At 31.2% G+C, this 21899-nt stretch overlaps 19 non-coding genes across 19 annotated transcripts; all 19 read right to left on the bottom strand.

Moving 5' to 3' along the window:
• Window positions 1–722: 722 nt before the first annotated feature.
• On the bottom strand, window positions 723–831 carry TRNAL-CAA (transfer RNA leucine (anticodon CAA)). The gene is made up of 2 exons: window positions 794–831; window positions 723–768 (listed from the first exon to the last, which is right to left on the bottom strand). It is a non-coding gene; the product is annotated as a tRNA-Leu (tRNA).
• Window positions 832–1579: 748 nt separating this feature from the next.
• TRNAL-CAA (transfer RNA leucine (anticodon CAA)) lies at window positions 1580–1688 on the bottom strand. Its single transcript has 2 exons — window positions 1651–1688; window positions 1580–1625 (listed from the first exon to the last, which is right to left on the bottom strand). It is a non-coding gene; the product is annotated as a tRNA-Leu (tRNA).
• Window positions 1689–2437: 749 nt separating this feature from the next.
• Window positions 2438–2546, bottom strand: TRNAL-CAA (transfer RNA leucine (anticodon CAA)). Its single transcript has 2 exons — window positions 2509–2546; window positions 2438–2483 (listed from the first exon to the last, which is right to left on the bottom strand). It is a non-coding gene; the product is annotated as a tRNA-Leu (tRNA).
• Window positions 2547–4153: 1607 nt separating this feature from the next.
• Window positions 4154–4262, bottom strand: TRNAL-CAA (transfer RNA leucine (anticodon CAA)). Its single transcript has 2 exons — window positions 4225–4262; window positions 4154–4199 (listed from the first exon to the last, which is right to left on the bottom strand). It is a non-coding gene; the product is annotated as a tRNA-Leu (tRNA).
• Window positions 4263–5868: 1606 nt separating this feature from the next.
• On the bottom strand, window positions 5869–5977 carry TRNAL-CAA (transfer RNA leucine (anticodon CAA)). The gene is made up of 2 exons: window positions 5940–5977; window positions 5869–5914 (listed from the first exon to the last, which is right to left on the bottom strand). It is a non-coding gene; the product is annotated as a tRNA-Leu (tRNA).
• A 1607-nt stretch (window positions 5978–7584) lies between these two features.
• TRNAL-CAA (transfer RNA leucine (anticodon CAA)) lies at window positions 7585–7693 on the bottom strand. Its single transcript has 2 exons — window positions 7656–7693; window positions 7585–7630 (listed from the first exon to the last, which is right to left on the bottom strand). It is a non-coding gene; the product is annotated as a tRNA-Leu (tRNA).
• Window positions 7694–8442: 749 nt separating this feature from the next.
• TRNAL-CAA (transfer RNA leucine (anticodon CAA)) lies at window positions 8443–8551 on the bottom strand. Its single transcript has 2 exons — window positions 8514–8551; window positions 8443–8488 (listed from the first exon to the last, which is right to left on the bottom strand). It is a non-coding gene; the product is annotated as a tRNA-Leu (tRNA).
• Window positions 8552–9299: 748 nt separating this feature from the next.
• On the bottom strand, window positions 9300–9408 carry TRNAL-CAA (transfer RNA leucine (anticodon CAA)). Its single transcript has 2 exons — window positions 9371–9408; window positions 9300–9345 (listed from the first exon to the last, which is right to left on the bottom strand). It is a non-coding gene; the product is annotated as a tRNA-Leu (tRNA).
• A 749-nt stretch (window positions 9409–10157) lies between these two features.
• Window positions 10158–10266, bottom strand: TRNAL-CAA (transfer RNA leucine (anticodon CAA)). The gene is made up of 2 exons: window positions 10229–10266; window positions 10158–10203 (listed from the first exon to the last, which is right to left on the bottom strand). It is a non-coding gene; the product is annotated as a tRNA-Leu (tRNA).
• Window positions 10267–11874: 1608 nt separating this feature from the next.
• Window positions 11875–11983, bottom strand: TRNAL-CAA (transfer RNA leucine (anticodon CAA)). The gene is made up of 2 exons: window positions 11946–11983; window positions 11875–11920 (listed from the first exon to the last, which is right to left on the bottom strand). It is a non-coding gene; the product is annotated as a tRNA-Leu (tRNA).
• Window positions 11984–12733: 750 nt separating this feature from the next.
• TRNAL-CAA (transfer RNA leucine (anticodon CAA)) lies at window positions 12734–12842 on the bottom strand. Its single transcript has 2 exons — window positions 12805–12842; window positions 12734–12779 (listed from the first exon to the last, which is right to left on the bottom strand). It is a non-coding gene; the product is annotated as a tRNA-Leu (tRNA).
• A 749-nt stretch (window positions 12843–13591) lies between these two features.
• On the bottom strand, window positions 13592–13700 carry TRNAL-CAA (transfer RNA leucine (anticodon CAA)). The gene is made up of 2 exons: window positions 13663–13700; window positions 13592–13637 (listed from the first exon to the last, which is right to left on the bottom strand). It is a non-coding gene; the product is annotated as a tRNA-Leu (tRNA).
• A 2080-nt stretch (window positions 13701–15780) lies between these two features.
• Window positions 15781–15889, bottom strand: TRNAL-CAA (transfer RNA leucine (anticodon CAA)). The gene is made up of 2 exons: window positions 15852–15889; window positions 15781–15826 (listed from the first exon to the last, which is right to left on the bottom strand). It is a non-coding gene; the product is annotated as a tRNA-Leu (tRNA).
• A 749-nt stretch (window positions 15890–16638) lies between these two features.
• On the bottom strand, window positions 16639–16747 carry TRNAL-CAA (transfer RNA leucine (anticodon CAA)). Its single transcript has 2 exons — window positions 16710–16747; window positions 16639–16684 (listed from the first exon to the last, which is right to left on the bottom strand). It is a non-coding gene; the product is annotated as a tRNA-Leu (tRNA).
• Window positions 16748–17496: 749 nt separating this feature from the next.
• Window positions 17497–17605, bottom strand: TRNAL-CAA (transfer RNA leucine (anticodon CAA)). The gene is made up of 2 exons: window positions 17568–17605; window positions 17497–17542 (listed from the first exon to the last, which is right to left on the bottom strand). It is a non-coding gene; the product is annotated as a tRNA-Leu (tRNA).
• A 1606-nt stretch (window positions 17606–19211) lies between these two features.
• On the bottom strand, window positions 19212–19320 carry TRNAL-CAA (transfer RNA leucine (anticodon CAA)). The gene is made up of 2 exons: window positions 19283–19320; window positions 19212–19257 (listed from the first exon to the last, which is right to left on the bottom strand). It is a non-coding gene; the product is annotated as a tRNA-Leu (tRNA).
• Window positions 19321–19775: 455 nt separating this feature from the next.
• TRNAL-CAA (transfer RNA leucine (anticodon CAA)) lies at window positions 19776–19884 on the bottom strand. The gene is made up of 2 exons: window positions 19847–19884; window positions 19776–19821 (listed from the first exon to the last, which is right to left on the bottom strand). It is a non-coding gene; the product is annotated as a tRNA-Leu (tRNA).
• A 750-nt stretch (window positions 19885–20634) lies between these two features.
• TRNAL-CAA (transfer RNA leucine (anticodon CAA)) lies at window positions 20635–20743 on the bottom strand. Its single transcript has 2 exons — window positions 20706–20743; window positions 20635–20680 (listed from the first exon to the last, which is right to left on the bottom strand). It is a non-coding gene; the product is annotated as a tRNA-Leu (tRNA).
• Window positions 20744–21492: 749 nt separating this feature from the next.
• TRNAL-CAA (transfer RNA leucine (anticodon CAA)) lies at window positions 21493–21601 on the bottom strand. The gene is made up of 2 exons: window positions 21564–21601; window positions 21493–21538 (listed from the first exon to the last, which is right to left on the bottom strand). It is a non-coding gene; the product is annotated as a tRNA-Leu (tRNA).
• Between the last annotated feature and the right edge of the window lie 298 nt (window positions 21602–21899).

The following is a 21899-nucleotide window of genomic DNA, read 5'->3' on the forward strand; positions in this document are numbered from 1 at the left end:
GGCAATAAAAGATTATAATGTACAAAAAAAGGATTTTGGGGTATCTTTCAGCCAAATAATATGTACTGCTTGAAAAAAGTAACATAAAATCAAGAACTTTGATTTATACAGTATACTAACGCTAAAGGTGAGCCATCACAATTAATACTTAAGAAAAACTGCTCAGGTTATAATGATATCCTTTATAATAACTATACAAATTATTTACTAAAATCTCTTTCAGGAAAAAACAGATTTATGTGTCTAGCAAGTAATTTTTGTAAACTTTTAGATATACAGTCTGAGAGCCTGAATCTACTTTCTATTCCAATTTATTCTTTGTTTTATGATTTGTTTACTGAATACTGAAAGGATGTTTTGCAAATAATACATTTGTGAAAACCTTTTTACTATATCGAACTAAACTTAAGAATTTTTTAACCAGTCATTGTGTATTTATCACTTAGGAATAATGTCATTAATTCAACTCTATGGCAACAAATGCAATATTGGTGTGTAGATGGGATATCATACAATTTCTCCCATTTTCAAACTATTCTGTTCCCTATGTTTCTTTAAATAATTAGGCTGCACATTGTTAGAAATAAATGGTAACAAGATTCCAATGTCCAAGAGAAGGACTTTTAAAAGAGAATGGATGTCCTAAGGTCACTTGTTATTTTGCATGGTAGACTTATCCACAAATTAATATTCTTTTCATACAAAGTACAAGAAAATAAAATTGTCAGAAGTGGGATTTGAACCCACACCTCTCTACAGAGACCAGAACACCCATTTAGAGGAAGAATGCAATCTTGAGTGTGGCGCCTTAGGCCGCTCGGCCATCCTGACAAGTACATATGCCCTTTAAATTAAGTTGGCAATAAAAGATTATAATGTACAAAAAAAGGATTTTGGGGTATCTTTCAGCCAAATAATATGTACTGCTTGAAAAAAGTAACATAAAATCAAGAACTTGGATTTATACAGTATACTACCGCTAAAGGTGAGCCATCACAATTAATACTTAAGAAAAACTGCTCAGGTTATAATGATATCCTTTATAATAACTATACAAATTATTTACTAAAATCTCTTTCAGGAAAAAACAGATTTATGTGTCTAGCAAGTAATTTTTGTAAACTTTTAGATATACAGTCTGAGAGCCTGAATCTACTTTCTATTCCAATTTATTCTTTGTTTTATGATTTGTTTACTGAATACTGAAAGGATGTTTTGCAAATAATACAATTGTGAAAACCTTTTTTCTACATGGAACTAAACGTAAGAATTTTTTTACCAGACATTGTATATTTATCACTTAGGAATAATGTCATATTTCAACTCTATGGCAACAAGTGCAATATTGGTGTGTAGATGGGATATCATACAATTTCTCCCATTTTCAAACTATTCTGTTCCCTATGTTTCTTTAAATAATTAGGCTGCACATTGTTAGAAATAAATGGTAATAAGATTCCAATGTCCAAGAGAAGGACTTTTAAAAGAGAATGGATGTCCTAAGGTCACTTGTTATTTTGCATGGTAGACTTATCCACAAATTAATATTCTTTTCATACAAAGTACAAGAAAAGAACATTGTCAGAAGTGGAATTTGAACCAACGCCTCTTTACAGAGACCAGAACACCCATTTAGAGGAAGAATGCAATCTTGAGTCTGGCGCCTTAGACCGCTCGGCCATCCTGACAAGTACATATACTCTTTAAATTAAGTTGGCAATAAAAGATTATAATGTACAAAAAAAGGATTTTGGGGTATCTTTCAGCCAAATAATATGTACTGCTTGAAAAAAGTAACATAAAACCAAGAACTTTGATTTATACAGTATACTAACGCTAAAGGTGAGCCATCACAATTAATACTTAAGAAAAACTGCTCAGGTTATAATGATAACCTTTATAATAACTATACAAATTATTTACTAAAATCTCTTTCAGGAAAAAACAGATTTATGTGTCTAGCAAGTAATTTTTGTAAACTTTTAGATCTAGAGTCTGAGAGCCTGAATCTACTTTCTATTCCAATTTATTCTTTGTTTTATGATTTGTTTACTGAATACTGAAAGGATGTTTTGCAAATAATACATTTGTGAAAACCTTTTTACTACATGGAACTAAACTTAAGAATTTTTTAACCAGTCATTGTGTATTTATCACTTAGGAATAATGTCATTAATTCAACTCTATGGCAACAAATGCAATATTGGTGTGTAGATGGGATATCATACAATTTCTCCCATTTTCAAACTATTCTGTTCCCTATGTTTCTTTAAATAATTAGGCTGCACATTGTTAGAAATAAATGGTAACAAGATTCCAATGTCCAAAAGAAGGACTTTTAAAAGAGAATGGATGTCCTAAGGTCACTTGTTATTTTGCATGGTAGACTTATCCACAAATTAATATTCTTTTCATACAAAGTACAAGAAAATAAAATTGTCAGAAGTGGGATTTGAACCCACGCCTCTTTACAGAGACCAGAACACCCATTTAGAGGAAGAATGCAATCTTGAGTCTGGCGCCTTAGACCGCTCGGCCATCCTGACAAGTACATATACTCTTTAAATTAAGTTGGCAATAAAAGATTATAATGTACAAAAAAAGGATTTTGGGGTATCTTTCAGCCAAATAATATGTACTGCTTGAAAAAAGTAACATAAAATCAAGAACTTGGATGTATACAGTATACTACCGCTAAAGGTGAGCCATCACAATTAATACTTAAGAAAAACTGCTCAGGTTATAATGATATCCTTTATAATAACTATACAAATTATTTACTAAACTCTCTTTCAGGAAAAAACAGATTTATGTGTCTAGCAAGTAATTTTTGTAAACTTTTAGATATAGAGTCTGAGAGCCTGAATCTACTTTCTATTCCAATTTATTCTTTGTTTTATGATTTGTTTACTGAATACTGAAAGGATGTTTTGCAAATAATACATTTGTGAAAACCTTTTTTCTACATGGAACTAAACTTAAGAATTTTTTAACCAGTCATTGTGTATTTATCACTTAGGAATAATGTCATTAATTCAACTCTATGGCAACAAATGCAATATTGGTGTGTAGATGGGATATCATACAATTTCTCCCATTTTCAAACTATTCTGTTCCCTATGTTTCTTTAAATAATTAGGCTGCACATTGTTAGAAATAAATGGTAACAAGATTCCAATGTCCAAGAGAAGGACTTTTAAAAGAGAATGGATGTCCTAAGGTCACTTGTTATTTTGCATGGTAGACTTATCCACAAATTAATATTCTTTTCATACAAAGTACAAGAAAATATAATTGTCAGAAGTGGGATTTGAACCCACGCCTCGTTACAGAGACCAGAACACCCATTTAGAGGAAGAATGCAATCTTGAGTCTGGCGCCTTAGACTGCTCGACCATCCTGACAAGTACATATACTCTTTAAATTAAGTTGGCAATAAAAGATTATAATGTACAAAAAAAGGATTTTGGCGTATCTTTCAGCCAAATAATATGTACTGCTTGAAAAAAGTAACATAAAATCAAGAACTTGGATTTATACAGTATACTACCGCTAAAGGTGAGCCATCACAATTAATACTTAAGAAAAACTGCTCAGGTTATAATGATATCCTTTATAATAACTATACAAATTATTTACTAAAATCTCTTTCAGGAAAAAACAGATTTATGTGTCTAGCAAGTAATTTTTGTAAACTTTTAGATATACAGTCTGAGAGCCTGAATCTACTTTCTATTCCAATTTATTCTTTGTTTTATGATTTGTTTACTGAATACTGAAAGGATGTTTTGCAAATAATACAATTGTGAAAACCTTTTTTCTACATGGAACTAAACGTAAGATTTTTTTTACCAGACATTGTATATTTATCACTTAGGAATAATGTCATTAATTCAACTCTATGGCAACAAGTGCAATATTGGTGTGTAGATGGGATATCATACAATTTCTCCCATTTTCAAACTATTCTGTTCCCTATGTTTCTTTAAATAATTAGGCTGCACATTGTTAGAAATAAATGGTAACAAGATTCCAATGTCCAAGAGAAGGACTTTTAAAAGAGAATGGATGTCCTAAGGTCACTTGTTATTTTGCATGGTAGACTTATCCACAAATTAATATTCTTTTCATACAAAGTACAAGAAAATAAAATTGTCAGAAGTGGGATTTGAACCCACACCTCTCTACAGAGACCAGAACACCCATTTAGAGGAAGAATGCAATCTTGAGTGTGGCGCCTTAGGCCGCTCGGCCATCCTGACAAGTACATATGCCCTTTAAATTAAGTTGGCAATAAAAGATTATAATGTACAAAAAAAGGATTTTGGGGTATCTTTCAGCCAAATAATATGTACTGCTTGAAAAAAGTAACATAAAATCAAGAACTTGGATTTATACAGTATACTACCGCTAAAGGTGAGCCATCACAATTAATACTTAAGAAAAACTGCTCAGGTTATAATGATATCCTTTATAATAACTATACAAATTATTTACTAAAATCTCTTTCAGGAAAAAACAGATTTATGTGTCTAGCAAGTAATTTTTGTAAACTTTTAGATATACAGTCTGAGAGCCTGAATCTACTTTCTATTCCAATTTATTCTTTGTTTTATGATTTGTTTACTGAATACTGAAAGGATGTTTTGCAAATAATACAATTGTGAAAACCTTTTTTCTACATGGAACTAAACGTAAGAATTTTTTTACCAGACATTGTATATTTATCACTTAGGAATAATGTCATATTTCAACTCTATGGCAACAAGTGCAATATTGGTGTGTAGATGGGATATCATACAATTTCTCCCATTTTCAAACTATTCTGTTCCCTATGTTTCTTTAAATAATTAGGCTGCACATTGTTAGAAATAAATGGTAATAAGATTCCAATGTCCAAGAGAAGGACTTTTAAAAGAGAATGGATGTCCTAAGGTCACTTGTTATTTTGCATGGTAGACTTATCCACAAATTAATATTCTTTTCATACAAAGTACAAGAAAAGAACATTGTCAGAAGTGGAATTTGAACCAACGCCTCTTTACAGAGACCAGAACACCCATTTAGAGGAAGAATGCAATCTTGAGTTTGGCGCCTTAGACCGCTCGGCCATCCTGACAAGTACATATACTCTTTAAATTAAGTTGGCAATAAAAGATTATAATGTACAAAAAAAGGATTTTGGGGTATCTTTCAGCCAAATAATATGTACTGCTTGAAAAAAGTAACATAAAACCAAGAACTTTGATTTATACAGTATACTAACGCTAAAGGTGAGCCATCACAATTAATACTTAAGAAAAACTGCTCAGGTTATAATGATATCCTTTATAATAACTATACAAATTATTTACTAAAATCTCTTTCAGGAAAAAACAGATTTATGTGTCTAGCAAGTAATTTTTGTAAACTTTTAGATCTAGAGTCTGAGAGCCTGAATCTACTTTCTATTCCAATTTATTCTTTGTTTTATGATTTGTTTACTGAATACTGAAAGGATGTTTTGCAAATAATACATTTGTGAAAACCTTTTTACTACATGGAACTAAACTTAAGAATTTTTTAACCAGTCATTGTGTATTTATCACTTAGGAATAATGTCATTAATTCAACTCTATGGCAACAAATGCAATATTGGTGTGTAGATGGGATATCATACAATTTCTCCCATTTTCAAACTATTCTGTTCCCTATGTTTCTTTAAATAATTAGGCTGCACATTGTTAGAAATAAATGGTAACAAGATTCCAATGTCCAAAAGAAGGACTTTTAAAAGACAATGGATGTCCTAAGGTCACTTGTTATTTTGCATGGTAGACTTATCCACAAATTAATATTCTTTTCATACAAAGTACAAGAAAATAAAATTGTCAGAAGTGGGATTTGAACCCACGCCTCTTTACAGAGACCAGAACACCCATTTAGAGGAAGAATGCAATCTTGAGTCTGGCGCCTTAGACCGCTCGGCCATCCTGACAAGTACATATACTCTTTAAATTAAGTTGGCAATAAAAGATTATAATGTACAAAAAAAGGATTTTGGGGTATCTTTCAGCCAAATAATATGTACTGCTTGAAAAAAGTAACATAAAATCAAGAACTTGGATGTATACAGTATACTACCGCTAAAGGTGAGTCATCACAATTAATACTTAAGAAAAACTGCTCAGGTTATAATGATATCCTTTATAATAACTATACAAATTATTTACTAAACTCTCTTTCAGGAAAAAACAGATTTATGTGTCTAGCAAGTAATTTTTGTAAACTTTTAGATATAGAGTCTGAGAGCCTGAATCTACTTTCTATTCCAATTTATTCTTTGTTTTATGATTTGTTTACTGAATACTGAAAGGATGTTTTGCAAATAATACATTTGTGAAAACCTTTTTTCTACATGGAACTAAACTTAAGAATTTTTTAACCAGTCATTGTGTATTTATCACTTAGGAATAATGTCATTAATTCAACTCTATGGCAACAAATGCAATATTGGTGTGTAGATGGGATATCATACAATTTCTCCCATTTTCAAACTATTCTGTTCCCTATGTTTCTTTAAATAATTAGGCTGCACATTGTTAGAAATAAATGGTAATAAGATTCCAATGTCCAAGAGAAGGACTTTTAAAAGAGAATGGATGTCCTAAGGTCACTTGTTATTTTGCATGGTAGACTTATCCACAAATTAATATTCTTTTCATACAAAGTACAAGAAAATAAAATTGTCAGAAGTGGGATTTGAACCAACGCCTCTTTACAGAGACCAGAACACCCATTTAGAGGAAGAATGCAATCTTGAGGCTGGCGCCTTAGACCGCTCGGCCATCCTGACAAGTACATATACTCCTTAAATTAAGTTGGCAATAAAAGATTATAATGTACAAAAAAAGGATTTTGGGGTATCTTTCAGCCAAATAATATGTACTGCTTGAAAAAAGTAACATAAAATCAAGAACTTTGATTTATACAGTATACTAACGCTAAAGGTGAGCCATCACAATTAATACTTAAGAAAAACTGCTCAGGTTATAATGATATCCTTTATAATAACTATACAAATTATTTACTAAAATCTCTTTCAGGAAAAAACAGATTTATGTGTCTAGCAAGTAATTTTTGTAAACTTTTAGATATAGAGTCTGAGAGCCTGAATCTACTTTCTATTCCAATTTATTCTTTGTTTTATGATTTGTTTACTGAATACTGAAAGGATGTTTTGCAAATAATACATTTGTGAAAACCTTTTTACTATATCGAACTAAACTTAAGAATTTTTTAACCAGTCATTGTGTATTTATCACTTAGGAATAATGTCATTAATTCAACTCTATGGCAACAAATGCAATATTGGTGTGTAGATGGGATATCATACAATTTCTCCCATTTTCAAACTATTCTGTTCCCTATGTTTCTTTAAATAATTAGGCTGCACATTGTTAGAAATAAATGGTAACAAGATTCCAATGTCCAAGAGAAGGACTTTTAAAAGAGAATGGATGTCCTAAGGTCACTTGTTATTTTGCATGGTAGACTTATCCACAAATTAATATTCTTTTCATACAAAGTACAAGAAAATAAAATTGTCAGAAGTGGGATTTGAACCCACACCTCTCTACAGAGACCAGAACACCCATTTAGAGGAAGAATGCAATCTTGAGTCTGGCGCCTTAGGCCGCTCGGCCATCCTGACAAGTACATATGCCCTTTAAATTAAGTTGGCAATAAAAGATTATAATGTACAAAAAAAGGATTTTGGGGTATCTTTCAGCCAAATAATATGTACTGCTTGAAAAAAGTAACATAAAATCAAGAACTTGGATTTATACAGTATACTACCGCTAAAGGTGAGCCATCACAATTAATACTTAAGAAAAACTGCTCAGGTTATAATGATATCCTTTATAATAACTATACAAATTATTTACTAAAATCTCTTTCAGGAAAAAACAGATTTATGTGTCTAGCAAGTAATTTTTGTAAACTTTTAGATATACAGTCTGAGAGCCTGAATCTACTTTCTATTCCAATTTATTCTTTGTTTTATGATTTGTTTACTGAATACTGAAAGGATGTTTTGCAAATAATACAATTGTGAAAACCTTTTTTCTACATGGAACTAAACGTAAGAATTTTTTTACCAGACATTGTATATTTATCACTTAGGAATAATGTCATTAATTCAACTCTATGGCAACAAGTGCAATATTGGTGTGTAGATGGGATATCATACAATTTCTCCCATTTTCAAACTATTCTGTTCCCTATGTTTCTTTAAATAATTAGGCTGCACATTGTTAGAAATAAATGGTAATAAGATTCCAATGTCCAAGAGAAGGACTTTTAAAAGAGAATGGATGTCCTAAGGTCACTTGTTATTTTGCATGGTAGACTTATCCACAAATTAATATTCTTTTCATACAAAGTACAAGAAAATAAAATTGTCAGAAGTGGAATTTGAACCAACGCCTCTTTACAGAGACCAGAACACCCATTTAGAGGAAGAATGCAATCTTGAGTCTGGCGCCTTAGACCGCTCGGCCATCCTGACAAGTACATATACTCTTTAAATTAAGTTGGCAATAAAAGATTATAATGTACAAAAAAAGGATTTTGGGGTATCTTTCAGCCAAATAATATGTACTGCTTGAAAAAAGTAACATAAAATCAAGAACTTTGATTTATACAGTATACTAACGCTAAAGGTGAGCCATCACAATTAATACTTAAGAAAAACTGCTCAGGTTATAATGATATCCTTTATAATAACTATACAAATTATTTACTAAAATCTCTTTCAGGAAAAAACAGATTTATGTGTCTAGCAAGTAATTTTTGTAAACTTTTAGATATAGAGTCTGAGAGCCTGAATCTACTTTCTATTCCAATTTATTCTTTGTTTTATTATTTGTTTACTGAATACTGAAAGGATGTTTTGCAAATAATACATTTGTGAAAACCTTTTTACTACATGGAACTAAACTTAAGAATTTTTTACCAGTCATTGTGTATTTATTACTTAGGAATAATGTCATTAATTCAACTCTATGGCAACAAATGCAATATTGGTGTGTAGATGGGATATCATACAATTTCTCCCATTTTCAAACTATTCTGTTCCCTATGTTTCTTTAAATAATTAGGCTGCACATTGTTAGAAATAAATGGTAACAAGATTCCAATGTCCAAAAGAAGGACTTTTAAAAGAGAATGGATGTCCTAAGGTCACTTGTTATTTTGCATGGTAAACTTATCCACAAATTAATATTCTTTTCATACAAAGTACAAGAAAATAAAATTGTCAGAAGTGGGATTTGAACCCACGCCTCTTTACAGAGACCAGAACACCCATTTAGAGGAAGAATGCAATCTTGAGTCTGGCACCTTAGACCGCTCGGCCATCCTGACAAGTACACATACTCTTTAAATTAAGTTGGCAATAAAAGATTATAATGTACAAAAAAAGGATTTTGGGGTATCTTTCAGCCAAATAATATGTACTGCTTGAAAAAAGTAACATAAAATCAAGAACTTGGATGTATACAGTATACTACCGCTAAAGGTGAGCCATCACAATTAATACTTAAGAAAAACTGCTCAGGTTATAATGATATCCTTTATAATAACTATACAAATTATTTACTAAACTCTCTTTCAGGAAAAAACAGATTTATGTGTCTAGCAAGTAATTTTTGTAAACTTTTAGATATAGAGTCTGAGAGCCTGAATCTACTTTCTATTCCAATTTATTCTTTGTTTTATGATTTGTTTACTGAATACTGAAAGGATGTTTTGCAAATAATACATTTGTGAAAACCTTTTTTCTACATGGAACTAAACTTAAGAATTTTTTAACCAGTCATTGTGTATTTATCACTTAGGAATAATGTCATTAATTCAACTCTATGGCAACAAATGCAATATTGGTGTGTAGATGGGATATCATACAATTTCTCCCATTTTCAAACTATTCTGTTCCCTATGTTTCTTTAAATAATTAGGCTGCACATTGTTAGAAATAAATGGTAACAAGATTCCAATGTCCAAGAGAAGGACTTTTAAAAGAGAATGGATGTCCTAAGGTCACTTGTTATTTTGCATGGTAGACTTATCCACAAATTAATATTCTTTTCATACAAAGTACAAGAAAATATAATTGTCAGAAGTGGGATTTGAACCCACGCCTCGTTACAGAGACCAGAACACCCATTTAGAGGAAGAATGCAATCTTGAGTCTGGCGCCTTAGACTGCTCGGCCATCCTGACAAGTACATATACTCTTTAAATTAAGTTGGCAATAAAAGATTATAATGTACAAAAAAAGGATTTTGGCGTATCTTTCAGCCAAATAATATGTACTGCTTGAAAAAAGTAACATAAAATCAAGAACTTGGATTTATACAGTATACTACCGCTAAAGGTGAGCCATCACAATTAATACTTAAGAAAAACTGCTCAGGTTATAATGATATCCTTTATAATAACTATACAAATTATTTACTAAAATCTCTTTCAGGAAAAAACAGATTTATGTGTCTAGCAAGTAATTTTTGTAAACTTTTAGATATACAGTCTGAGAGCCTGAATCTACTTTCTATTCCAATTTATTCTTTGTTTTATGATTTGTTTACTGAATACTGAAAGGATGTTTTGCAAATAATACATTTGTGAAAACCTTTTTTCTACATGGATCTAAACTTAAGAATTTTTTAACCAGTCATTGTGTATTTATCACTTAGGAATAATGTCATTAATTCAACTCTATGGCAACAAATGCAATATTGGTGTGTAGATGGGATATCATACAATTTCTCCCATTTTCAAACTATTCTGTTCCCTATGTTTCTTTAAATAATTAGGCTGCACATTGTTAGAAATAAATGGTAATAAGATTCCAATGTCCAAGAGAAGGACTTTTAAAAGAGAATGGATGTCCTAAGGGCACTTGTTATTTTGCATGGTAGACTTATCCACAAATTATTATTCTTTTCATACAAAGTACAAGAAAATAAAATTGTCAGAAATGGGATTTGAACCCACGCCTCTTTACAAAGATCAGAACACCCATTTAGTGGAAGAATGAAATCTTGAGTCTGGCGCCATAGACCGCTCGGCAATCCTGACAAGTACACATACTCTTTAAATTAAGTTGGCAATAAAAGATTATAATGTACAAAAAAAGGATTTTGGGGTATCTTTCAGCCAAATAATATGTACTGCTTGAAAAAAGTAACATAAAATCAAGAACTTGGATTTATACAGTATACTACCGCTAAAGGTGAGCCATCACAATTAATACTTAAGAAAAACTGCTCAGGTTATAATGATATCCTTTATAATAACTAAACAAATTATTTACTAAAATCTCTTTCAGGAAAAAACAGATTTATGTGTCTAGCAAGTAATTTTTGTAAACTTTTAGATATACAGTCTGAGAGCCTGAATCTACTTTCTATTCCAATTTATTCTTTGTTTTATGATTTGTTTACTGAATACTGAAAGGATGTTTTGCAAATAATACATTTGTGAAAACCTTTTTCTACATGGAACTAAACTTAAGAATTTTTTAACCAGTCATTGTGTATTTATCACTTAGGAATAATGTCATTAATTCAACTCTATGGCAACAAATGCAATATTGGTGTGTAGATGGGATATCATACAATTTCTCCCATTTTCAAACTATTCTGTTCCCTATGTTTTTTTTTAAATAATTAGGCTGCACATTGTTAGAAATAAATGGTAACAAGATTCCAATGTCCAAGAGAAGGACTTTTAAAAGAGAATGGATGTCCTAAGGTCACTTGTTATTTTGCATGGTAGACTTATCCACAAATTAATATTCTTTTCATACAAAGTACAAGAAAATAAAATTGTCAGAAGAGGGATTTGAACCCACGCCTCTTTACAGAGACCAGAACACCCATTTATAGGAAGAATGCAATCTTGAGTCTGGCGCCTTAGACCGCTCGGCCATCCTGACAAGTACAAATGCCCTTTGAATTAAGTTGCCAATAAAAGATTATAATGTACAAAAAAAGGATTTTGGGGTATCTTTCAGCCAAATAATATGTACTGCTTGAAAAAAGTAACATAAAATCAAGAACTTGGATTTATAGAGTATACTACCGCTAAAGGTGAGCCATCACAATTAATACTTAAGAAAAACTGCTCAGGTTATAATGATATCCTTTATAATAACTATACAAATTATTTACTAAAATCTCTTTCAGGAAAAAAACAGATTTATGTGTCTAGCAAGTAATTTTTGTAAACTTTTAGATATACAGTCTGAGAGCCTGAATCTACTTTCTATTCCAATTTATTCTTTGTTTTATGATTTGTTTACTGAATACTGAAAGGATGTTTTGCAAATAATACATTTGTGAAAACCTTTTTTCTACATGGAACTAAACTTAAGAATTTTTTAACCAGTCATTGTGTATTTATCACTTAGGAATAATGTCATTAATTCAACTCTATGGCAACAAGTGCAATATTGGTGTGTAGATGGGATATCATACAATTTCTCCCATTTTCAAACTATTCTGTTCCCTATGTTTCTTTAAATAATTAGGCTGCACATTGTTAGAAATAAATGGTAACAAGATTCCAATGTCCAAGAGAAGGACTTTTAAAAGAGAATGGATGTCCTAAGGTCACTTGTTATTTTGCATGGTAGACTTATCCACAAATTAATATTCTTTTCATACAAAGTACAAGAAAATAAAATTGTCAGAAGAGGGATTTGAACCCACACCTCTTTACAGAGACCAGAACAGCCATTTAGAGGAAGAATGCAATCTTGAGTCTGGCGCCTTAGACCGCTCGGCCATCCTGACAAGTACAAATGCCCTTTGAATTAAGTTGCCAATAAAAGATTATAATGTACAAAAAAAGGATTTTGGGGTATCTTTCAGCCAAATAATATGTACTGCTTGAAAAAAGTAACATAAAATCAAGAACCTGGATTTATACAGTAAACTACCGCTAAAGGTGAGCCATCACAATTAATACTTAAGAAAAACTGCTCAGGTTATAATGATATCCTTTATAATAACTATACAAATTATTTACTAAAATCTCTTTCAGGAAAAAACAGATTTATGTGTCTAGTATGTAATTTTTGTAAACTTTTAGATATAGAGTCTGAGAGCCTGAATCTACTTTCTATTCCAATTTATTCTTTGTTTTATGATTTGTTTACTGAATACTGAAAGGATGTTTTGCAAATAATACATTTGTGAAAACCTTTTTTCTACATAGAACTAAACTTAAGAATTTTTTAACCAGTCATTGTGTATTTATCACTTAGGAATAATGTCATTAATTCAACTCTATGGCAACAAGTGCAATATTGGTGTGTAGATGGGATATCATACAATTTCTCCCATTTTCAAACTATTCTGTTCCCTATGTTTCTTTAAATAATTAGGCTGCACATTGTTAGAAATAAATGGTAACAAGATTCCAAAGTCCAAGAGAAGGACTTTTAAAAGAGAATGGATGTCCTAAGGTCACTTGTTATTTTGCATGGTAGACTTATCCACAAATTAATATTCTTTTCATACAAAGTACAAGAAAATAAATTTGTCAGAAGTGGGATTTGAACCCACGCCTCTTTACAGAGACCAGAACACCCATTTAGAGGAAAAATGAAATCTTGAGTCTGGCGCCTTAGACCGCTCGGCCATCCTGACAAGTACATATGCCCCTTAAATTAAGTTGGCAATAAAAGATTATAATGTACAAAAAAAGGATTTTGGGGTATCTTTCAGCCAAATAATATGTACTGCTTGAAAAAAGTAACATAAAATCAAGAACTTGGATTTATACAGTAGATGGGATATCATACAATTTCTCCCATTTTCAAACTATTCTGTTCCCTATGTTTCTTTAAATAATTAGGCTGCACATTGTTAGAAATAAATGGTAACAAGATTCCAATGTCCAAGAGAAGGACTTTTAAAAGAGAATGGATGTCCTAAGGTCACTTGTTATTTTGCATGGTAGACTTATCCACAAATTAATATTCTTTTCATACAAAGTACAAGAAAATAAAATTGTCAGAAGAGGGATTTGAATCCACACCTCTTTACAGAGACCAGAACACCTATTTAGAGGAAGAATGCAATCTTGAGTCTGGCGCCTTAGACCGCTCGGCCATCCTGACAAGTACAAATGCCCTTTGAATTAAGTTGCCAATAAAAGATTATAATGTACAAAAAAAGGATTTTGGGGTATCTTTCAGCCAAATAATATGTACTGCTTGAAAAAAGTAACATAAAATCAAGAACTTGGATTTATACAGTATACTACCGCTAAAGGTGAGCCATCACAATTAATACTTAAGAAAAACTGCTCAGGTTATAATGATATCCTTTATAATAACTATACAAATTATTTACTAAAATCTCGTTCAGGAAAAAACAGATTTATGTGTCTAGCAAGTAATTTTTGTAAACTTTTAGATATAGAGTCTGAGAGCCTGAATCTACTTTCTATTCCAATTTATTCTTTGTTTTATGATTTGTTTACTGAATACTGAAAGGATGTTTTGCAAATAATACATTTGTGAAAACCTTTTTTCTACATGGAGCTAAATTTAAGAATTTTTTAACCAGTCATTGTGTATTTATCACTTAGGAATAATGTCATTAATTCAACTCTATGGCAACAAGTGCAATATTGGTGTGTAGATGGGATATCATACAATTTCTCCCATTTTCAAACTATTCTGTTACCTATGTTTCTTTAAATAATTAGGCTGCACATTGTTAGAAATAAATGGTAACAAGATTCCAATGTCCAAGAGAAGGACTTTTAAAAGAGAATGGATGTCCTAAGGTCACTTGTTATTTTGCATGGTAGACTTATCCACAAATTAATATTCTTTTCATACAAAGTACAAGAAAATAAAATTGTCAGAAGTGGGATTTGAACCCACGCCTCTTTACAGAGACCAGACCACCCATTTAGAGGAAGAATGCAATATTGAGTCTGGCGTCTTAGACCGCTCAGCCATCCTGACAAGTACATATACTCTTTAAATTAAGTTGGCAATAAAAGATTATAATGTACAAAAAAAGGATTTTGGGGTATCTTTCAGCCAAATAATATGTACTGCTTGAAAAAAGTAACTTAAAATCAAGAACTTGGATTTATACAGTATACTACCGCTAAAGGTGAGCCATCACAATTAATACTTAAGAAAAACTGCTCAGGTTATAATGATATCCTTTATAATAACTATACAAATTATTTACTAAAATCTCTTTCAGGAAAAAACAGATTTATGTGTCTAGCAAGTAATTTTTGTTTACTTTTAGATATAGAGTCTGAGAGCCTGAATCTACTTTCTATTCCAATTTATTCTTTGTTTTATGATTTGTTTACTGAATACTAAAAGGATGTTTTGCAAATAATACATTTGTGAAAACCTTTTTTCTACATAGAACTAAACTTAAGAATTTTTTAAAATGTCATTGTGTATTTATCACTTAGGAATAATGTCATTAATTCAACTCTATGGCAACAAGTGCAATATTGGTGTGTAGATGGGATATCATACAATTTCTCCCATTTTCAAACTATTCTGTTCCCTATGTTTCTTTAAATAATTAGGCTGCACATTGTTAGAAATAAATGGTAACAAGATTCCAATGTCCAAGAGAAGGACTTTTAAAAGAGAATGGATGTCCTAAGGTCACTTGTTATTTTGCATGGTAGACTTATCCACAAATTAATATTCTTTTCATACAAAGTACAAGAAAATAAAATTGTCAGAAGTGGGATTTGAACCCACGCCTCTTTACAGAGACCAGAACACCCATTTAGAGGAAGAATGCAATCTTGAGTCTGGCGCCTTAGACCGCTCGGCCATCCTGACAAGTACATATGCCCTTTAAATTAAGTTGCCAATAAAAGATTATAATGTACAAAAAAAGGATTTTGGGGTATCTTTCAGCCAAATAATATGTACTGCTTGAAAAAAGTAACATAAAATCAAGAACTTGGATTTATAGACTATACTACCGCTAAAGGTGAGCCATCACAATTAATACTTAAGAAAAACTGCTCAGGTTATAATGATATCCTTTATAATAACTATACAAATTATTTACTAAAATCTCTTTCAGGAAAAAACAGATTTATGTGTCTAGCAAGTAATTTTTGTAAACTTTTAGATATAGAGTCTGAGAGCCTGAATCTACTTTCTATTCCAATTTATTCTTTGTTTTATGATTTGTTTACTGAATACTGAAAGGATGTTTTGCAAATAATACATTTGTGAAAACCTTATTTCTACATGGAACTAAACTTAAGAATTTTTTAACCAGTCATTGTGTATTTATCACTTATGAATAATGTCATTAATTCAACTCCATGGCAACAAGTGCAATATTGGTGTGTAGATGGGATATCATACAATTTCTCCCATTTTCAAACTATTCTGTTCCCTATGTTTCTTTAAATAATTAGGCTGCACATTGTTAGAAATAAATGGTAACAAGATTCCAATGTCCAAGAGAAGGACTTTTAAAAGAGAATGGATGTCCTAAGGTCACTTGTTATTTTGCATGGTAGACTTATCCACAAATTAATATTATTTTCATACAAAGTACAAGAAAATAAAATTGTCAGAAGTGGGATTTGAACCCACGCCTCTTTACAGAGACCAGAACACCCATTTAGAGGAAGAATGCAATCTTGAGTCTGGCACCTTAGACCGCTCGGCCATCCTGACAAGTACATATGCACTTTAAATTAAGTTGCCAATGAAAGATTATAATGTACAAAAAAAGGATTTTGGGGTATCTTTCAGCCAAATAATATGTACTGCTTGAAAAAAGTAACATAAAATCAAGAACTTGGATTTATAGAGTATACTACCGCTAAAGGTGAGCCATCACAATTAATACTTAAGAAAAACTGCTTAGGTTATAATGATATCCTTTATAATAACTATACAAATTATTTACTAAAATCTCTTTCAGGAAAAAACAGATTTATGTGTCTAGCAAGTAATTTTTGTAAACTTTTAGATATAGAGTCTGAGAGCCTGAATCTACTTTCTATTCCAATTTATTCTTTGTTTTATGATTTGTTTACTGAATACTGAAAGGATGTTTTGCAAATAATACATTTGTGAAAACCTTTTTTCTACATGGAACTAAACTTAAGAATTTTTTAACCAGTCATTGTGTATTTATCACTTAGGAATAATGTCATTAATTCAACTCCATGGCAACAAGTGCAATATTGGTGTGTAGATGGGATATCATACAATTTCTCCCATTTTCAAACTATTCTGTTCCCTATGTTTCTTTAAATAATTAGGCTGCACATTGTTAGAAATAAATGGTAACAAGATTTCAATGTCCAAGAGAAGGACTTTTAAAAGAGAATGGATGTCCTAAGGGCACTTGTTATTTTGCATGGTAGACTTATCCACAAATTAATATTCTTTTCATACAAAGTACAAGAAAATAAAATTGTCAGAAGTGGGATTTGAACCCACATCTCTTTACAGAGACCAGAACACCCATTTAGAGGAAGAATGCAATCTTGAGTCTGGCGCCTTAGACCACACGGCCATCCTGACAAGTACATATGCCCTTTAAATTAAGTTGCCAATAAAAGATTATAATGTACAAAAAAAGGATTTTGGGGTATCTTTCAGCCAAATAATATGTACTGCTTGAAAAAAGTAACATAAAATCAAGAACTTGGATTTATACAGTATACTATCGCTAAAGGTGAGCCATCACAATTAATACTTAAGAAAAACTGCTCAGGTTATAATGATATCCTTTATAATAACTATACAAATTATTTACTAAAATCTCTTTCAGGAAAAAACAGATTTATGTGTCTAGCAAGTAATTTTTGTAAACTTTTAGATATAGAGTCTGAGATCCTGAATCTACTTTCTATTCCAATTTATTCTTTGTTTTATGATTTGTTTACTGAATACTGAAAGGATGTTTTGGAAATAATACATTTGTGAAAACCTTTTTTCTACATGGAGCTAAATTTAAGAATTTTTTAACCAGTCATTGTGTATTTATCACTTAGGAATAATGTCATTAATTCAACTCTATGGCAACAAGTGCAATATTGGTGTGTAGATGGGATATCATACAATTTCTCCCATTTTCAAACTATTCTGTTCCCTATGTTTCTTTAAATAATTAGGCTGCACATTGTTAGAAATAAATTGTAACAAGATTCCAATGTCCAAGAGGAGGACTTTTAAAAGAGAATGGATGTCCTTAGGGAACTTGTTATTTTGCATGGTAGACTTATCCACAAATTAATATTCTTTTCATACAAAGTACAAGAAAATAAAATTGTTGGAAGTGGGATTTGAACCCACGCCTCTTTACAGGGACCAGAACACCCATTTAGAGGAAGAATGCAATCTTGAGTCTGGCGCCTTAGACCGCTCTGCCATCCTGACAAGTACATATGCCCTTTGAATTAAGTTGCCAATAAAAGATTATAATGTACAAAAAAAGGATTTTGGGGTATCTTTCAGCCAAATAATATGTACTGCTTGAAAAAAGTAACATAAATCAAGAACTTGGATTTATACAGTAAACTACCGCTAAAGGTGAGCCATCACAATTAATACTTAAGAAAAACTGCTCAGGTTATAATGATATCCTTTATAATAACTATACAAATTATTTACTAAAATCTCTTTCAGGAAAAAACAGATTTATGTGTCTAGCAAGTAATTTTTGTAAACTTTTAGATATAGAGTCTGAGATCCTGAATCTACTTTCTATTCCAATTTATTCTTTGTTTTATGATTTGTTTACTGAATACTGAAAGGATGTTTTGCAAATAATACATTTGTGAAAACCTTTTTTCTACATAGAACTAAACTTAAGAATTTTTTAAAAAGTCATTGTGTATTTATCACTTAGGAATAATGTCATTAATTCAACTCTATGGCAACAAGTGCAATATTGGTGTGTAGATGGGATATCATACAATTTCTCCCATTTTCAAACTATTCTGTTCCCTATGTTTCTTTAAATAATTAGGCTGCACATTGTTAGAAATAAATGGTAACAAGATTCCAATGTCCAAGAGAAGGACTTTTAAAAGAGAATGGATGTCCTAAGGTCACTTGTTATTTTGCATGGTAGACTTATCCACAAATTAATATTCTTTTCATACAAAGTACAAGAAAATAAAATTGTCAGAAGAGGGATTTGAACCCACGCCTTTTTACAGAGACCAGAACACCCATTTAGAGGAAGAATGCAATCTTGAGTCTGGCGCCTTAGACCGCTCGGCCATCCTGACAAGTACAAATGCCGTTTGAATTAAGTTGCCAATAAAAGATTATAATGTACAAAAAAAGGATTTTGGGGTATCTTTCAGCCAAATAATATGTACTGCTTGAAAAAAGTAACATAAAATCAAGAACTTGGATTTATACAGTATACTACCGCTAAAGGTGAGCCATCACAATTAATACTTAGGAATAATGTCATTAATTCAACTCTATGGCAACAAGTGCAATACTGGTGTGTAGATGGGATATCATACAATTTCTCCCATTTTCAAACTATTCTGTTCCCTATGTTTCTTTAAATAATTAGGCTGCACATTGTTAGAAATAAATGGTAACAAGATTCCAATGTCCAAGAGAAGGACTTTTAAAAGAGAATGGATGTCCTAAGGTCACTTGTTATTTTGCATGGTAGACTTATCCACAAATTAATATTCTTTTCATACAAAGTACAAGAAAATAAAATTGTCAGAAGTGGGATTTGAACCCACACCTCTTTACAGAGACCAGAACACCCAATTAGAGGAAGAATGCAATCTTGAGTCTGGCGCCTCAGACCGCTCGGCCATCCTGACAAGTACATATGCCCTTTAAATAAAGTTGCAAATAAAAGATTATAATGTACAAAAAAAGGATTTTGGGGTATCTTTCAGCCAAATAATATGTACTGCTTGAAAAAAGTAACATAAAATCAAGAACTTGGATTTATAGAGTATACTACCGCTAAAGGTGAGCCATCACAATTAATACTTAAGAAAAACTGCTCAGGTTATAATGATATCCTTTATAATAACTATACAAATTATTTACTAAAATCTCTTTCAGGAAAAAAACAGATTTATGTGTCTAGCAAGTAATTTTTGTAAACTTTTAGATATACAGTCTGAGAGCCTGAATCTACTTTCTATTCCAATTTATTCTTTGTTTTATGATTTGTTTACTGAATACTGAAAGGATGTTTTGCAAATAATACATTTGTGAAAACCTTTTTTCTACATGGAACTAAACTTAAGAATTTTTTAACCAGTCATTGTGTATTTATCACTTAGGAATAATGTCATTAATTCAACTCTATGGCAACAAGTGCAATATTGGTGTGTAGATGGGATATCATACAATTTCTCCCATTTTCAAACTATTCTGTTCCCTATGTTTCTTTAAATAATTAGGCTGCACATTGTTAGAAATAAATGGTAACAAGATTCCAATGTCCAAGAGAAGGACTTTTAAAAGAGAATGGATGTCCTAAGGTCACTTGTTATTTTGCATGGTAGACTTATCCACAAATTAATATTCTTTTCATACAAAGTACAAGAAAATAAAATTGTCAGAAGAGGGATTTGAACCCACGCCTCTTTACAGAGACCAGAACACACATTTAGAGGAAGAATGCAATCTTGAGTCTGGCGCCTTAGACCGCTCGGCCATCCTGACAAGTACAAATGCCCTTTGAATTAAGTTGCCAATAAAAGATTATAATGTACAAAAAAAGGATTTTGGGGTATCTTTCAGCCAAATAATATGTACTGCTTGAAAAAAGTAACATAAAATCAAGAACTTGGATTTATACAGTATACTACCGCTAAAGGTGAGCCATCACAATTAATACTTAAGAAAAACTGCTCAGGTTATAATGATATCCTTTATAATAACTATACAAATTATTTACTAAAATCTCTTTCAGGAAAAAACAGATTTATGTGTCTAGCAAGTAATTTTTGTAAACTTTTAGATATAGAGTCTGAGAGCCTGAATCTACTTTCTATTCCAATTTATTCTTTGTTTTATGATTTGTTTACTGAATACTGAAAGGATGTTTTGCAAATAATACATTTGTGAAAACCTTTTTTCTACATGGAGCTAAATTTAAGAATTTTTTAACCAGTCATTGTGTATTTATCACTTAGGAATAATGTCATTAATTCAACTCTATGGCAACAAGTGCAATATTGGTGTGTAGATGGGATATCATACAATTTCTCCCATTTTCAAACTATTCTGTTCCCTATGTTTCTTTAAATAATTAGGCTGCACATTGTTAGAAATAAATGGTAACAAGATTCCAATGTCCAAGAGAAGGACTTTTAAAAGAGAATGGATGTCCTTAGGGAACTTGTTATTTTGCATGGTAGACTTATCCACAAATTAATATTCTTTTCATACAAAGTACAAGAAAATAAAATTGTCTGAAGTGGGATTTGAACCCACGCCTCTTTACAGAGACCAGAACACCCATTTAGAGGAAGAATGCAATCTTGAGTCTGGCGCCTTAGACCGCTCTGCCATCCTGACAAGTACATATGCCCTTTGAATTAAGTTGCCAATAAAAGATTATAATGTACAAAAAAAGGATTTTGGGGTATCTTTCAGCCAAATAATATGTACTGCTTGAAAAAAGTAACATAAAATCAAGAACTTGGATTTATACAGTAAACTACCGCTAAAGGTGAGCCATCACAATTAATACTTAAGAAAAACTGCTCAGGTTATAATGATATCCTTTATAATAACTATACAAATTATTTACTAAAATCTCGTTCAGGAAAAAACAGATTTATGTGTCTAGCAAGTAATTTTTGTAAACTTTTAG

Source organism: Pseudophryne corroboree, chromosome 8, assembly GCF_028390025.1.
Source record: "Pseudophryne corroboree isolate aPseCor3 chromosome 8, aPseCor3.hap2, whole genome shotgun sequence".
In the NCBI taxonomy this organism is placed as follows: Eukaryota; Metazoa; Chordata; class Amphibia; order Anura; family Myobatrachidae; genus Pseudophryne; species Pseudophryne corroboree.